Raw genomic sequence first — 17,050 nt, 5'->3', positions numbered from 1 at the left:
AAAAAGAAGAAAAAGATAAAGATAAAAATTCTGAACAACAAAGTGACAACAAATACATATCTATCAACAATTGAATCTAAAAATCAAGTGAATAAAAAATCTGATGAACAGAATAAACTGGTGAATATAATAGAATCAGGGGCATAGAAGGGGAGTGGACTGACAATTCTCAGGGGAAAGGGATGTGGGGGTGCAGGAAGAGACTGGACAAAAATCGTGCACATATGGATGAGGACAGTGGGGGGGGGGGGAATAAGGGCAGAGGGTGGGGTGGGAACCGAGTGGAGGGAAGCTATGGGGGGAAAATAAGAGGAACAACTGTAATAATCTGAACAATAAAGATTTAATTTAAAAAATCTATGTGAGTTTCATAATTGGTTAAATAGCACTAATGTCTTTCCTCCAAAGATTCAAATATTCAGCTACACTTTCTGTAAGCTTGCTTATTTTTATTGTCTTTTTATTTTTATTTGTTTTTATCTTGATGAAAACATGTGCATTGCCATACACCAAAAATTCTTTCTCTTTCATCCAATGCATCCCATGATATAGATTTATTAGAAAGCTGCTCTAGTAATTCAATAAGTACTCTTTTAAATGAAAAAGAATATGAGAATTTTAGGTATTCCCTGGCTCTAAAATTATTATTTCTATATTATCCAGGAGATACAAACACAATGTTTATCTTTCCAATATTCAAAAATATTCAAAGACATTTTCTATTTGCGTAGTTTTTTCCAGAGTACAGTGGGTCTTGACTTACGAGTTTAATTCGTTCCGAGACCGAACTCATTAAGGAGCTCAAATTACTCTGTTAACTCAGTGCAAAAAATTGTCTGAGAGACAGCTGGTATCTCAAAAAACTCCTTAGTTGGGACACTCGTCAGTCAAGGCCCCACTGTACTATCACAGAAATTTTGTTATAAATTCTTATAATAACATAAAAATAAAACTATTATCTCCATTTTCCACATTAGGAAACTGAAGCACTAGCTCCCACAACTAATAAATGGCAAGGCTGAGATTGGAATAGTCTTGCTAGCTGGAGGCAGAGTGTTCCTTCTTTTATATCCTAGATGCTTCCATCAACGAAGTTTAGTACTGGGGGAAGTGAGGCCTTACATGCAGTATTTGTAGTGGTTTAAAAAATATATCCATAAATTTCTGATAATTCTGTCTGCAAGAGACAGAGTTTAATTCCCCTCTCCTGGAGAGTGGGCTGGAGTTAGTGACTGGCCTCTAACAAATGGGATGCAGGAGAAATGAAAAAACGTCCCTGCTGAGATTAAGTTAGGAAAATACTGCAGCCTCTGTCTTGGGAGCTTTTTTCTTGCTCACTCACGCTGGGAGGGCGACACCAGGCAGCCTTGTGGAGAGGCTCTTGTGGAGAAGACCTGAGGACTCCAGCCAAGAGCCAAACGACTGAGTGCGCCTTCTCAGGTGACCTAGTCCAGTGATGGCGAACCTTTTGAGCTTGGCGTGTCAGCATTTTGAAAAATCCTAACTTAACTCTGGTGTCGTGTCACATAAAGAAATTTTTTTGATATTTGCAATCATAGTAAGACAAAGATTTATATTTTTGATATTTATTTTATATATTTAAATGCCATTTAACAAAGAAAAATCAACCAAAAAAATGAGTTTGCGTGTCATCGGTTCGCCATCACTGAAGAGTCATATGGTGAAACTTCAGCTAACATCCCACTACCCACAACCTCCTGGGAGACCCTGAACCAGAAGCACCCAACTAAGCCACCCTGGATTTCTGCCCCCTCTGAAATTGAGATAGTAAGTGCTTGTTGTTTTAATAAGTTGTGGGTGGCGGGGAGGGTTTGGCGGTAATTTGTTGTGCAGCAATAGATAACAAATATAATGTGTTTGCCAGAGCCTGTGATTCTTAAAGACAGGGCAAATATATTAAAAAAGAGTGGAGTCTAGAACACAGGGTCCCAAAATTGGGGCCTTGAATGGTGCAAAGAGAGACAGAAAGTTTTTAAAACTTAGAAGGCCAAGAGGTCACTGGATCATGGCCCCTCGGGGCTCCATATGGCCTGGGGTAATTGGGGTTAAAAGCTTTGGAATAAAAACTTTTTGTGTTAAAGATCTAACATGTTTACTGTGTAACATATACAGACTATTGCAGCCCTATGCCCTGGTTTCCTTGTGTGTAAAACAGATATATTAAATAAGTCCATAATGTTCTGGGGAGGATTAAAAGTGATACTACATTAAAAGTACTTAATTTAGTGTGTGATACATAGTAAAGGCTCAATAAATACTCATTCCTGCAATCAGCAGTAGCGGCAATGGCTGGAAGAGAGAAGAGTAGAGTTGGGCTCTGTGAGAGGAAGAGTTGGAGCGCTTTTGGGTCCTGGAACCACCACATATTAAAGTCAAGGAACCCAGATGAGCCTGCAGAGTCATGCAGAGCCCAGAGACTCTGTGGGCCCTGGGCAGGTGAGATCTGGGGGATTTCCGATGCAGATAAATCTGCTGGCCAGCGAAGTCACCCAGTGGAGCATCTGCAGTTGTTCGTCACAAGAAGCAGGAGTTCAGCAATAATTCAAATAGTAACCTGAGAAGAGTGGAAACTAGGATTATGCAGAGTTTGGGCGGGAGCATGTGGAATCCACAAAGATGTAGGAAACATGGGATATGTTGAGCCAATGACCAAGTACAAGAGCTGGTTGAAGTAGAATTGCACTGTTGCTACCATTTGCAAAGGTGGCCCATGTCTTAGGACAAAGAGCAAAGCCCCTGTTATACAAAAACAAAGAGGTTATAGTTTAATTTTTAAAAACGAATTTTCCAAGAATAGACCACAGGATGTTATTTAACCTTGCCCATACTATCTTTCTCAGATTTTTACCACTTAGGCCCCATGAACTATTCTCTTCCTCCTAAGAGGACAGGCAAATCGTTTTCTAAACTGACAGTGCACAATCTTAAAAAGCAGGATTTGGAAATGGCAACAGCGACCGCCATGATAATTAATGCCAGACATCTTCAAAGACCTTCTTTCACCTACAAATGAAACTAATTACTAGTCTTTTTCACTGGGAGTTCCTCACTGCATTATGCAGGAGCAGCAACAGCTGGCTCATCCCTTGCAGTTTATTCTCAAAAGCCTTTCAATAAATCTGTTTTGAATTCTATAGCCCACCCTACCCCCACTACCTAAAAGAAATATTCAGGAAATAGAACCTAGTAAATGATTTATGGCAGCTCATAGTCTGGTGGGGAACATGCTGGTATTGAGGCAATGAATTCCAGCCCCTCCTTGGCCATGCCCAGGTGTAAACAAACAGAGTTAAAAGAACCAGGTACAAACCATGGCATTCCATCAAAACTCTTACGGCAAAGAACTGGAAAGAGAACGAACAGCACTAATCTTTAAAATTTTTATTTATGGAACACCTAAGGAAATGAAAGGATTTAAAAGAAATTTAAGACTAGAATAGACCTTTGAGACTCTCTGTGTTAGTTTAACATCATCGTTCAATTCCTCTCCATACCTCCCGCCACTCTCAACTCAAAACAGCAAAAGCGGGCTCTATGAGGTTAGTGGTTCTCTCCTTGCCAGACAGACCAGAGGCCAGTCATTTAGACTGCTAATCTAATTCTCTTCCAACTACATTACCTTTTACTAAATGCAGATGGATGGTCCGAGTAGGCTAAATCAGAATAGTTCCTTCTCAGACAGTTCTACAGTTCCTGCTATTTACCTGGCTTTTCAATTCTGAGCATCAAAATGACAATCAATGTCACTGATGCTTTTATAATGCCTGAAGGCACCTTTCAAAGTGCACAATTTTTAAAGTTTTACAAAAATATTTTACATTGAGGAAAACTACATCTGCATCTGTAATATATGCAGGTCACTAGACAGTTAATACATAACTGTATAAACACTATTCCTTGATTCTAACTAGTATCATTCCATCCTAGTCAAGTTGTAAAAGAAGCTTTTAGAAGGGGTGAGGGGGTCTGGGAAATACCCCCAATTGGTTCTGATTCCTCTTCTTCCCTCATCAATTTCTTCTTCTGATTCACTTCTATTTCCCAAACTATACTTGTGCATATCTGAAATCTTTTTTGTATCAGATCTGAAGCACTATTCTCAGATAAGGTCCTTAGGTTGTAATTGTTCAAACTTTCCTTTTCAAAATACACAGACTTAGATGCCTAATTGAAATTCTGCTATCTCTAATCTTAATTCCTAGCTGCATAATTAGTGCAAGTGCCTGCAATGTCTTCTCTGTTACTTGAACCAAGAGAGGTTTTTATAAACTTTGAGTTTACAAAAATTATATATATATCTGAGTTGAATGATGCCCAGGAAAAGTAATCCTCTCTCCCTCAGAAACCTTTTTGTTTGTCCATGCCTTTTGGTTCATTATTAAAACCCTACTCGCACCTTGCAACCAGGCAGGATTTGCTTTCTTATTGGTGGTGTTGCCTTATTAGGCAGTCCTTATTGTATTCTATATATTTTTATTCATGAAGAAGTGTCAGTGATCAGCTCTGAACACCATGCTCCTAAATTCCTTCAGACACCCAAAAAACAAAAACAGAATTGAAGATGAAGCAAAACAAGGAGCAAGCAAAAGTAGAGCAAGGAAAAGAATGAGAATGTAAGGCTGGGGTTCCTTCCAGGCTGGTCAGATAGCCATCTCCCCTCTGCTGACGCCACACAGAATAAAGAACAGAACAAAGATCAGATGGGTGCCAGGTGAGAGAAAGGCAAATGGATTTTTGGGAAGCTGTCACTATTTTCTTTCTTTATATTGAATTTATCAGGGTGACATTCGTTTATAAAATGATATAGGTTTCAGCTATACAATTTTTAAAGTGATCAGGAATTTTATATAAAATGGGCTTATCACCAAGATTATGTACCATTTATCCTATTTTCCTAGCATATTAGGCAAGAGAGGTCCTAAAGTTTAGGTGTATATAAGAATCACCTGGGGTGCTGGTTACATAGTCAGATTTAGAAGTCTCCCCCAGGGAAGCTGATCCAAGAAACCTTCAGTGAAGCTCAGGCATTTTTAACAAGCTCCATGTGTGATGGTTTTAATCCAGGTAATATCATGACTATATCTTTAAAAGTATGTTGTACAAGAAAACTATCAATTTCTGGAAAGGAAGGAAGGAAATAAGAAGGGGAATGTGCAATGATAGAAAATCTATATATTGGTCTCTGCCACCTGTTCCTGCAACAGAGGTCCTAAAATCCTTGTAATTTTTCAAGTGATAAGAACATTAGGGACATCTTTTTATTATTATTATTTGATCTTTGACCCTGGTTCCTGACACAGAGCTTCTAAATCCTTTGGCATCTTCTGGGGAACAGGAGTGTCTTTTGTTCTAATGAGGCAACTCTTGGTGGGTCCTGGATGGCTTCAGGATGGGGGCTGGTCACTAGAAAGATCAAGCCAGAATTAAAAGCTTAGAGCTTTCCACCTACCCCCCATCCTCCAGAAGGAGAGAGGGACTGGAGACTAAGTTGACGATCTTCAAGCCTACATGATGCAGCTCCATAAAAACCACAGAAGTGTAGGGTTTGGAGTGTTTCCAGGTTGGTGAGCATGTGAAGATGCTGAAAGTATTGTGCTGGAGAGATCATGCAAGTTCCAAGCCCCTTCCCACATACCTCACTCTGTGTGTCTCTTTCTCTGCTGTTCTTCTGTATCATCCTATATAATAAAAGGGTAATATGCAAACTAACCCTAACAACAGAACAACTGGGAATGACTGGTCACTATGACACACACTGACCACCACGGGGCAGACACTCAATGCAGGAGCTGCCCCCTGGTGGTCAGTACGCTCCCACTGGGGCAGCTCTGCTCAGCCACAATCCAGGCTGACGGCTGCCAGTACAGCGATGGTGGTGGGAGCCTCTTCCGCCTCCTCAGCAGCACTAAGGATGTCCTGCTGCAGCTTAGGCATGCTCCCCGCTGGCAAGTGGACATCCCCCGATGGCTGCCGGGCTGCCAGAGGTATGTCTGACTGGCAGCTTGGTCCCGATCCCCCAGGGAGCGGGCCTAAGCCAGCAGGTGGACATCCTCCGAGGGGTCCCAGACTGCAAGAGGGCATAGACCAGGCTGAGAGACCCCCCCCACCAAGTGCACAGATTTTTGTGCACCAGGCTTCTAGTTTATTATAACCTTTATAATAAACTGGTAAATGTTTCCCTGAGTTCTGTGAACAAGACTAGAAAATTATTAAATCCAAGGATGGGGTCCTGGGAGCCCCCAGTTTGTAGCCAGTTGGTCAGAAGTACAGGTGACAACCTGGGACTTGTGATTGACATCTGGACTGGTGGTAGCACTCTTGTGGGACTAAGTCTTTAACCACCTGTGAAATCTGACACTAAGGCTAGGTGGGTCGTGTCAGAACTGAATTAAATAATAGGACACCCAGCGGGTGTCACAGAAAATTGCTTGATTTGTGGAAAACCCAAATACCTGGGGCCAGAAGTGTTCTTCCTAGACAAGGAGGAGAGATGAAAGGGAAAAGTTACTTGTTCAAAGGTTTTTCTCTCTTTTCACCCAAATCTGAAATTCTTAAAAATATATGTAAAAGCTAAAAAAAAAGTAATAAAAACTCAGGGAAATATGAGCTGAGCTATTGTATACATTAAAAATCTATTTTAGTAATATCTGTGCAGATCGTTTAACTTATAAAGAAGAATGAAAAAGATTGAATCATCCATTTTTATGAAGCATTCATTATTTTCTTATGCTATATGTGATTTTACTTTTTAAAGTGAGTAAATGCATTTACAAAAAAAAAAAACAAAAAAAAAACACCATCAAATACTTTTTACCCTTCTCATGAAACAATTCACAGCCAAACACATTTAACACATGAGATCTTTGATCTCTAATTTCAACTAACCAGTAGGGTAATAGTTACATTTGAGGTCACAGTAAAGTCTTGACCTCCCTCATGGCTTTTTTCTTCAAGGAAACTCCATTTTCATCATCAACTTCCAAATAACCCACCAGTTGCCCAAGTTTTAATACCTTACATCAGAGCAAAAAAAAAAAAAAAACACACGAGCTTGAGCGAGTGCTAGAAACATTCACGAAAATATGGTTTTCCCACTTGGTTTCTTATTAAAATGTGCCTAATGTAAAGGTGGCTAAATTCTTGAGCAGCAAGGGTAACACGTACATTTCCACAGAATTAAGGCTGTATATACATGTCATTTATGTGTACAAAAGCGAATGTCATTTGACATTGTATTGTAATTTTTTTGTTTCTTAAAATGTTATATTATTCCTCTTATAGAAATAACATAGCATATCATCAATTTATTCTGAGAGAAAAACCAACTTTACATTCAAAGCCTGCAAAGGTATGTTTAGAGATGAAATTATAAATTGAAACATTAAAAAATGTTTTATATCTTCAAATGCTCTTTTTTTTTTCCAGAAAGCTAGGGTGAGAATTGGCACATGCAAATTTTGCTGCCTGACTTCCTCATGACTGATTACAGCTGGTGGAGAATTCATAAAAGAGCAAAGCAAACTGTCAAAGCACATTAGCAGCTGCAAAGAAGGAGACAAAAGAATAGCCACAATTATTATTTGTAATTGCTCATTGGGATGAGTTGAGTTCTACTTGTTCCTACCTAAACCATGGAAAAAACATATCATCTCTAAATATTCCATTTGCACCCCAGTACTGTGTTTGTGTCCATGCCATCATCCACTATTGTTTTAAGATGTTTATCTCCAACAAAAGTGAGTAAAGTAAAAAACAAATTAAAAACTCTTTGAGGTTGTTAATTATCTACAACATTCTAAGGCTGAATACATCTCAATTAAATAAATGGAGTAAAAAAGTAGTTCTTGGCCCAATCTATGTGGCTCAGTGGTTGAGCATCCACCTATGCACCAGGAGGTCATGGTTCAATTCCTGGTCAGGGAACATGCCCAGGTTACAGGCTCAATCCCCAGTGTGGGGCATGCAGGAAGCAGCCAATCAATGATTCTCTCCCTCTCCCTTCTTCTCTGGAATCAATAAAAATGTACTTTAAAAAAATAGTTCTTAAAATCAGAAAACTTATGAGTATAATTGGGTGATTTTGAACTCTGTGGTATTGAGGGATTAAAATGGTGAGTAAAAATATATAAGGCACTTACTTTTACAGAACTTACAATCTGGTGAGGGAGGTGGATATTAATTGTACAGGGTAAACTGTGAATAGTGTGTGAGAATATAGTACAGAGTAAACTAATTTAGAGGATTGAAGAAAACTTAACTAAAGAAATGATATTCGAGTTGGGCTCTAAAGTGTTTATGAGTTAACCAGACAAAGGTTAACAAAGAGGCTGGGAGGAGAAGCAATGGGAACACTAGAGAAAAAGTGTCCACAAAGGAGTATGATGTGTCCAAGAGAAAGTTGACATGGCAGCGGAGTACACAAGCTGGAAAAAAAATGACAAAAAATGAGTCCAAGACAGGCCCCTATTGTATTGAAGAATTTGGTCTTTGACTTAGAAGAATTTGAGAGCCACCAAAAGGTTTTGTGTGAGTGTGTGTGTGCAAGAGAGAACATATGTTTTTTTTCTGTTGGAAGTATAAACTCTTAACAGGATGCATGTGTGCACGCTCTTACATCACAGGCTTTGGAGGAAGAGTAGTACATGATCATATTTGCACTTCAACTCAGTCACACTGGCTGGGACATGAAAAAGAAATTGAAGTGAGGATCTACTACATGTGGGAACTGGGTAAGAAGCTAATGCCTTGGTTTGGGCAAAGGTGATAGAAAACTGGCCTGAGATCATCAGAAGTCAGAAATGAAATTCTGACTCAGAGCCAGATCTAAGGTCCACAGGGACCATGAACAAAAACCTGATTTTGTGGAGAAAAGACAGGTTATGCCTTTGGTTTTGAACCTATTGAGCTTGAGCTGCCTTTGAGACAACCAGGTAGGGATAAGAGAGGATAGTTGACTGATACAGATTAAGAGACCTCAGTGTAGACGAAGGCCAAAATTATTTGAGCTGTGAGGTGAGTTCTAAAAATATATATAGGAGTTTATTATATGAAGACTGAGGGACATTTCAGAAAGAAATATGTACTCTTATTAAAGCTGGAACATACAGGGTCTGTTCTTTCATTAACCACTAATGAGAAGTATTTTTATTTATAACAGAATTTAATCAAGACTTTTAAAAAAAATTAAGCCCTGACAGGCATTAACCCATTAATCTTTCCTTAATCCAAAGGAATGTTAATTTTAGAGTAAACTGCCATAATAGATGAAATAACTGCATTTTAAAGGGTGAGTTCCTACATTTATGAAATTTGCAACCTCTCTTTTTTTTACAATCACCATTTATCCAAAAATTTATAGAATTTCCTTCAGAATTAATTCTTATAATGCTTCTTATTTAAAGGCAAAAAATATATGCCTTTTAAGCTTTTCAACAATTTCCATAATTTCTTGAAATATTTGGTAGACTTTTGCCTTTGATTTTGTATTCACTCGAACCCAGTGTACAGTTCCCAGTTTGATAAGCTATTAACAACTATCTATAATAATACAAGCGTGATATGCAAATCTACCAAACAGCTGAACAGCGGAATGACCATCCTGATGTCCTTTCGGACAATCTTCCAGACATGGTTCCGGACGAAGCCGGGGCTGCCAGGGCTGAGGCAGCCGGGTCTGCAAAGGCCTACTCTTGCATGAATTTCGTGCATAGGGCCTCTAGTTAATAATAAAATAAAACAAAATTTGCATAGTAGTTAAATGAGTTTAAAAGATATTAAGTGAGTTTATATTCAATATTATTGTTTTAATTAAGATCAGTCTTATTTATTGCATAAGAATGTGCTTTCTTGAGATGGACAGAAATGTATGGAGAACAGTAAACTTGCAGGGACTTACAGGAGGAGCAAGGAAGTTTATCTTATTTGCATGACAGCCTGCAGGTGTCAGATACGTGACTATCATGTCTCATATGTGTTATAGTGGGAAAACCTGAAAACTACTGTTTAACACCAAAGTTTTAAGCTCCCACATAGGGTGTATGGACAATAATACACACATTTATCTTTTTATACAGATTAGAAGGAAAATATTATAAATGTTTTATTTTGTAAGTCATTCCAAATAGTAGACTGGTTTATTATTTTTCATACTAGAGACCTGGCCTGCGATCAGGGACATCTTCCTCAGCTGCCTGCAGCTGGTCCCACCCCTGCCACCACCCACCCCTAGTTCCCCATTCACCATTGGGTGATTGGTGCCTGATGGGTGGAGGAAGGGACCAAGAGGTCGGCAGTTCCCGCCCACTCACCAGCCCTGCCCCTGCCCAGCGTGGCCATCAGGTGATTGGAGCCTGCCAACCAGGGAAAGGGACCAAGAGGTGGTCAGTGTGCCTCTTAGCGACTGATCCAGTAGTCATTCTGTCCGTTCTGTTGTTAGGGTCAATTTTCATATTACCCTTCTATTATATAGGATAGCGGCCTGGTGCACAGGTGGGGGCCAGCTAGCCTGCCCTGAAGGGGGCCCCGGATCAAGGTGGGGGTCTCCGTTGGGGGACAGGGCCGGCCAGAGTGAGGGGCTGCCCCAATCAGGTGTGGGTCCCTGCTGGGGGTGGGACCAGTCTGGGTGAGGGGCTGTGGGTGGTTTTCAGGTCGGCCATGCCCCCGATCAGGGTGGGGGTTGCTGCTGGGGGTGGGGCTGGTCTGAACGAGGGGCTGTGGGCAGTTTGCAGACCAGCCATGCCCTCAGCTTTGTCAGGAAGGACATCTGGAATGATGTCAGGAAGACATCCGCTCTATCCAATCTAATTAGCATATTACCCTTTTATTAGTATAGATGTAGAAGAAGAAAATCTTTAAAGCAGAATTGCTATTTTTGTCTACTTAGGACAAACTAAAAAGTACAGGTAGAATTACCTTTTGCAAATTCCTTGCAAAATGATTCATATATTTAACTTAAATGCTTAATTTGATGTGAAGTGAAAGAGAATACCATCAACACAGATTCTTTTAACTGAGCTTACAGTTAAATTATATTCAAGAAACTGGCTACCTGTTTCAGTTTTTTACGTAGCAAAACCTAGAAAACTAACTATGTCCTTAACACATTTATCACTGTGATATTATCAAAAACAATAAGTTCTGCAATGGATTATAAGAATGATTTTTTTCAACTTTTAAAAAATATTTCCATAATTTTTCCAGAGGGGTTCCTTGTTAACATAAAGTTTATGTTGGAAACATAAACTCTTAAAAGATGGAATATATTAGGATATAAAGATAATAATAGACTATAACATTTTCTTACATGATGCCAGGAACAATATTACTTTATTTTGATGTGTATATTATACTAAAATGATTAGTATCATAAACTTAGTATTTGATAAATTTTCTCATGTTTACAATCATGAACTTTTACCAACCCTTTAAAACAGGTTCCATACAATCATCAATTTAATAAATGCTTTAAGCTCCTTTCACATTCAGGTTCTACTGTAGATCCAGGGAATCCAGAGATTTAAAAATAATTCCTGCAATCAAAGGCCTTAAATCTATTGGGACAGAAAATTCATTTAAACACAAGAAGCAATCAGATTATAGAAGCAGAGTAGTAGGATGGGAAAGTGATCAGAGGTAACTTTACAGTGATTTAAATTTTGAATAGAAATTTGAAAGACCAACAAGAATTTGACAGACATACAATTTGAAGGGAAACATTCTAGAGAGAGGGCACAATATGTTCCAATAAGGACTCATATGTCTATGGAGCTGAAGGTCATTATGGATGCCTGGAATTTAGAAAAAATCTAAGGGGCTTTGTACCAGAAGAGTAGATTTTCAAGTCAACTGCAAGAACATACCTACTGAGTAAACAATGGAAGACCATTACATTAAAAAGAATGAAATCGTACCATTTGCAACAACATGGATGGACCTAGAGGGTATTATGCTAAGTGAAATAAGTGGGCCAGAGAAAGCCAAACACTATATAATTTCACTTATATGTGGAATCTAAAGAACAAAATAAACAAAACAAAAATTATTGAAACACACTCATAGACAGAGAGCAGACTGATTGTTGCCAGAGGGGTTTGGGGTGAAAGAAGTGAAAGGACTAAGTTCACATTGATAGATACAAAATAGTCACAGAGAGGTCAAGTACAGCATAGGGGATATGGTCAATAATGTTGCAATGACTATGTGTGGTGCCAGGTGGGAATATCAGGAAGAATACTTTGTGAACTGTATGACCATCTGGCCATTGTACTGTACACCTGAGACCAATACAAAGCAATGTTGAAGGTGAACTGTAATTGAAAAATAAAATAATACTGTTTTTAAAAAAATGAAAGGCCATTCAAGATTTGAATAGAGAAGTGACCAGATTTTACTGTAGTGTCATAAAGATGGCTCCAATGGCCATGAGGAGAATGAAGTCTATTAAGTAATGGAAACTGATATCAATTTTAAAAATAAATACTGAATTAATAAAACAAAGCCAGTTCTTTCTTATAATCTAAGGGTTTAATGAAATTAAGTTCAAATGCCAATAAGTTTGTTGTGGTTTTATTTTGGCAGAGCATACATGATGATGATTATCAAATTCATCTTGAATTTTTAAGCTAATTGTTTTACATTAAATATCTCATTTGATATAGCAACCTTAAGAAGTGAATATCATCATTTTTTCCCATTTGTTAATAAGAATTCTGAAAACTGGCAAGTTGAATAACTTATCCAAAATCACTCTGACCCTACAGCTTTTCTTAAAAATATTACACATAAGTTATTTATGACAATATTTATAACACCAGAAATTTTAAACAATCTAAATGTGAAGCTGTAGAAAAATTAATAAATTATGATATATTTATTCAAATGATATTATATAATTATAAAACATGTTTTGAAGAAAATTAGTAAAATGGAAAAATATAATGATAACTAGAGGAGAAAAGCAGGAAAAATATAAATATTTTATTATCTAATTAAAAGGAAGAGGGAGAAGAAGAAAGGAAGATGAAGATAAGAAAGAATGAGGAAAAGAGACAGAGTAGGAATTGAAAGCATGTAGTGTGGGGAAAAATAAAGGAAATATTTTAAAATCTATCAGAAGTATTTATTTGGGCCTTGTACAGTCACAGGCCATATTTGATTTCTTTCTATTATTTTGATCTTTATATTTTCTATAAGACATGCCGTACCTCTATCATCAGAAAACAAGGGATGTATATTTTCTAAATAATTGATTCTAATGATTAAATGGAATTGTGCTGCTAGCTAAACTCAGATTGCAATGTAGTAGAATCAAAGAACTAGTATTTGCTAGTTATTTGTCCTATAAGGTGGATACTTTTATTCCTTTTCCTTTACAGATAAGGAATCTGAGTGGCAAAGAGGGGAAATGATTCGACCAGTGTCAGTGCAATAAGTGAATGGAAGAGCCAAGATCAGAACCCAGAATGTATTTCTCTAGAATAAAATTATCTTTAATTGTTTATTTTATTGGGGTGATATATAATATAACATAAAATTAACTGTTTTAAAGTAAACAATTCAGTAGTATTTAATACATTCACATGTTGCACAGCCTTCTAGTTCTAAAACAGTATTTATCACCCTAAAGAGAAACACCATATCCATTAAGTAATTGCCATTCTTTTTTTCCAAGTCCCCAAATCCTGGCCACCACCAATCTACATTCTATCTCTATGGATTTACCTATTTTGGATATGCCATATTAATGGAATTTTATAACATGTGGACATTTATGTCCTAAATCAGGAGTCCTCAAACTTTTTAAACAGGGGGTCAGTTCACTGTCCCTCAGACCGTTGGAGGGCCAGACTATAGTTTTAAAAAAAACTATGAACAAATTCCTATGCACACTGCACATATCTTATTTTGAAGTAAAAAAAAAAACAAAACGGGACACAAATACAATATTTGTATTTGCATGTGGCCCGTGGGCCATGGGCCGTAGTTTGAGGACCCCTGTCCTACATTTTCCCCTAGCATAATTTTTTGAGGGTTATCCATGTTGTAATTTGTACCAGTACTTTATTTCTTTTTTTACTGAATAATATTCCACTGTATGAATATACTACCATTTGCTCATTGGTTCATCTTTCGATGGACAGTTGAGCAGTTTCTGCTTTTTTTTTTAGCTATTGTGAGTAGTGCTACTATGAATGATAATTTTTAAAGGCTCTCGATTACTGAAAGTTTTATTTAAACATAAGAGGCCCGGTGCACAAATTCGTGCATGGATGGGGTCCGCTGGCCCAACCCAATGGGGACCACTGGGCCAAGTCAGCAGTGGGGAGAAGCTGCGGGCAGTGGGTGTATGTCCCAACCACTCCCCCAAGACCAGGAACTATGCAGGTGCCTCCAGAGCACCAGTGCAGCGCGTTCTTTCACGCGCTCCCTTGGTCTCTGTGAGCTTCAGGGCTGCAATAGGTGTGGTGCTTCCTGGGAGTTATAGTGTGCTACCTCCACAAAGGGCCCTACTATAGACTGGGCTCTAGGTTTCCAAGAATTATGCCTCCCAGTGTACCCCAGGCAAGGGCACCAGGCGTTTGCCCAGGTCAGCCTTATCCATCAGCACAGAGTGGAGGACCCGGGAAGCCAGCTGCGGCGGGAGAAGGGAATGCTCTAGCGCACTGAGCCAGCCTGTCCTGTTCTTCCCAATCATTGTAAACAGGCAGAGGCAGGGCAGGTTGAGAATTGGGTATCCGATGCCAGAGGTGCAGCGCAGAAGGAGGCTTTGGTGGCTGCAGTGGCAGCGTGAGCACGAGGAGGCAGTGGCTGCAGCATGGGTGGGTGGTCGGGCAGAGGCAGGCACAGGTTAGTTAGGGGCAGCAGTGGTGTGCAGGGGTTGCAGTGCACCCCCCTTGCATGCACAGGGAGCCCTCTCCGCAACTGCCTCTGTCAGGCAGCCTGGGGGGCTGGGCTGGAGTTGGGGTTGGGGGTGTGGCTGACCATAGCGTGGGTTCTTCCAGACAGGCTTTTTCTCAGTTCTCATCCTCTTTGCTTCCCGGCCAGGCCTCCCTCCTGGCAGCCGCATTTGTAGTTTGGTGCTCTCAAGGTCCGGAGGGGCACAGCCAGGAACCAAGCCCCTCCCCAATGGGGCTCCAAGCCTCAGGGCAGCTCTTGAGCACCTCAGAATGGGAGAGAGGGTTGGGGGGAGCTGATCAGGGGCGAGGCCAGCCAGGGGGAGGGGCCATACAAGTTTGGAGGTGATGATCGGGCCAATTGGGCCCCGATCGGGCTGGTCATAGTGACTGGTCACTCCAGTCATCTGGTCATTCTGCCGGTTGGTTGCTGGGCATATATATATATACACACACACATATATATACACTAGAGGCCTGGTTCCCAAAAATTTGTGTACTCGAGTGGATCCCTCAGCCCGGCCTGTGCCCTCTCGGAGTCTGGGGCCCCTCGGAGGCCCCTGGCTGCTGGCATCAGTTTTCCTCCGGCGCCCGGAACCCAGGCCTTCGCTGGGAGGAGCTGGTGCAGCGGGCTTCGCTCTTCACCGCTAGCTGGCATCAGTTTTCCTCCGGCGCCCGGAACCCGGGCCTTCGCTCTTCGCTGGGAGGAGCTGGTGCAGCGGGCTTCACTCTTCACCGCTCGGGCCCCAGGGGCGGGGCCAGCGCAGCGGGCTTAGCTCTTTGCTCACCACTCGAGCCCTGGGGGCGGGGCCGGAGCATCGGGGTTCCCTCTTTGCTCTTGGTTCGCCACACCAGCCTTCGCTCACTGCTCCTGCCCAGGGCTGGCGGGCTTCACTCTGTTTCTTGGAGCCTACATAAGCAAATTAACCGCCAACAAAGATGGCGGCTAATTTGCATAGCGCGCTGATTAGCCCATGTGATGCGTAGTGAAGGTACGGTCAATTACCATGTTTGTCTATTATTAGATAGGATATATGCAATTTTGTATATAGAAGTATAAATATAAAAATAGACTAAAATCACAAATTATTACTTAGTTCCTAATTGTTTTATTCTTCAAGGTGAAAGCCATTATGTAAATGAAAATATCTGGACATCTAAATTTTAAACAAATATGTATAAAATTCAGAGAAATTGTATGATTGATCTGTTTTTATACAAGAAAATTTGAGAGGACTTCACATAGGAAATCAAGCAAGTAACTAGAATTTTGTGAATATTGTTGTAACCAAGAGGGCCACTGGCCTTTCCTTTACCCCAGGTTCACCCACATGAGCTGTCAACATTTTGCTTCACATATTCCTAGGTAGAAAATTCTTCTTTTATCAGTTTAGTTTCACACCAAGAATAAAGTGAATGTCAAGAAAATTTTCTCAAGTTATAAAGACAGTTCACAATAAATAATCAGCAGTCTTCTTTTTTTACCAGAATTCTGCCTCTTCCTGCGCTCCACTACCTCCAATATCAAATCAGCTCTCAAATCTCTTGTTTATATTAAATAGCAGTGTTAGTAGCTCCCTCTTTCTTCAGAAACCTGGGTGACAACCCTACAAAAAACAGGTCTCAGTTGGACCCCAAACCTCTGACAAGACAATCATTACAAATAACCAAAGTCACCCTTTCTAAGGGAAATTCTGATGAATCAAATTTCTTTACATTGAAACATGGAGTATTATGTAAATAAAGGAGGAGAGAAATAATGAGAAGAAATAAAGAAGCCCTGGCTGATATGGCTCAATAGGCTGGAGCGTTGTCACAGAAGGTGGTGGTTTCCTAGTCAGGGCACATTTCCAGGTTGCTGGTTCTGTCCCTGATTGGGGCTCGTGTCTGAGCCAACTGATCCATGTTTCTCCCTCACATGGATGGTTCTTCTTTCTCTCTCCTTTCCTCTCCCAAATCAATAAAAACATGTCCTCCATTGAGGATTTCTAAAAATTAAAGAAAAAGAGGAGAAGGAAAGAAGAAGGAAAAAGAAAGAAAGAAAGAAGAAAGAAAGAAAGAAAGGAAAGAAAGAAAGAAAGAAAGAAAGAAATAAAGAAAAGCAATAAAGCAATTCTAATTCTGGCTTTCCATAATGA

Source organism: Myotis davidii, unplaced genomic scaffold (assembly GCF_000327345.1).
Source record: "Myotis davidii unplaced genomic scaffold, ASM32734v1 scaffold342, whole genome shotgun sequence".
Classification (NCBI taxonomy): domain Eukaryota; kingdom Metazoa; phylum Chordata; class Mammalia; order Chiroptera; family Vespertilionidae; genus Myotis; species Myotis davidii.
This window is presented reverse-complemented; position numbering follows the sequence as displayed.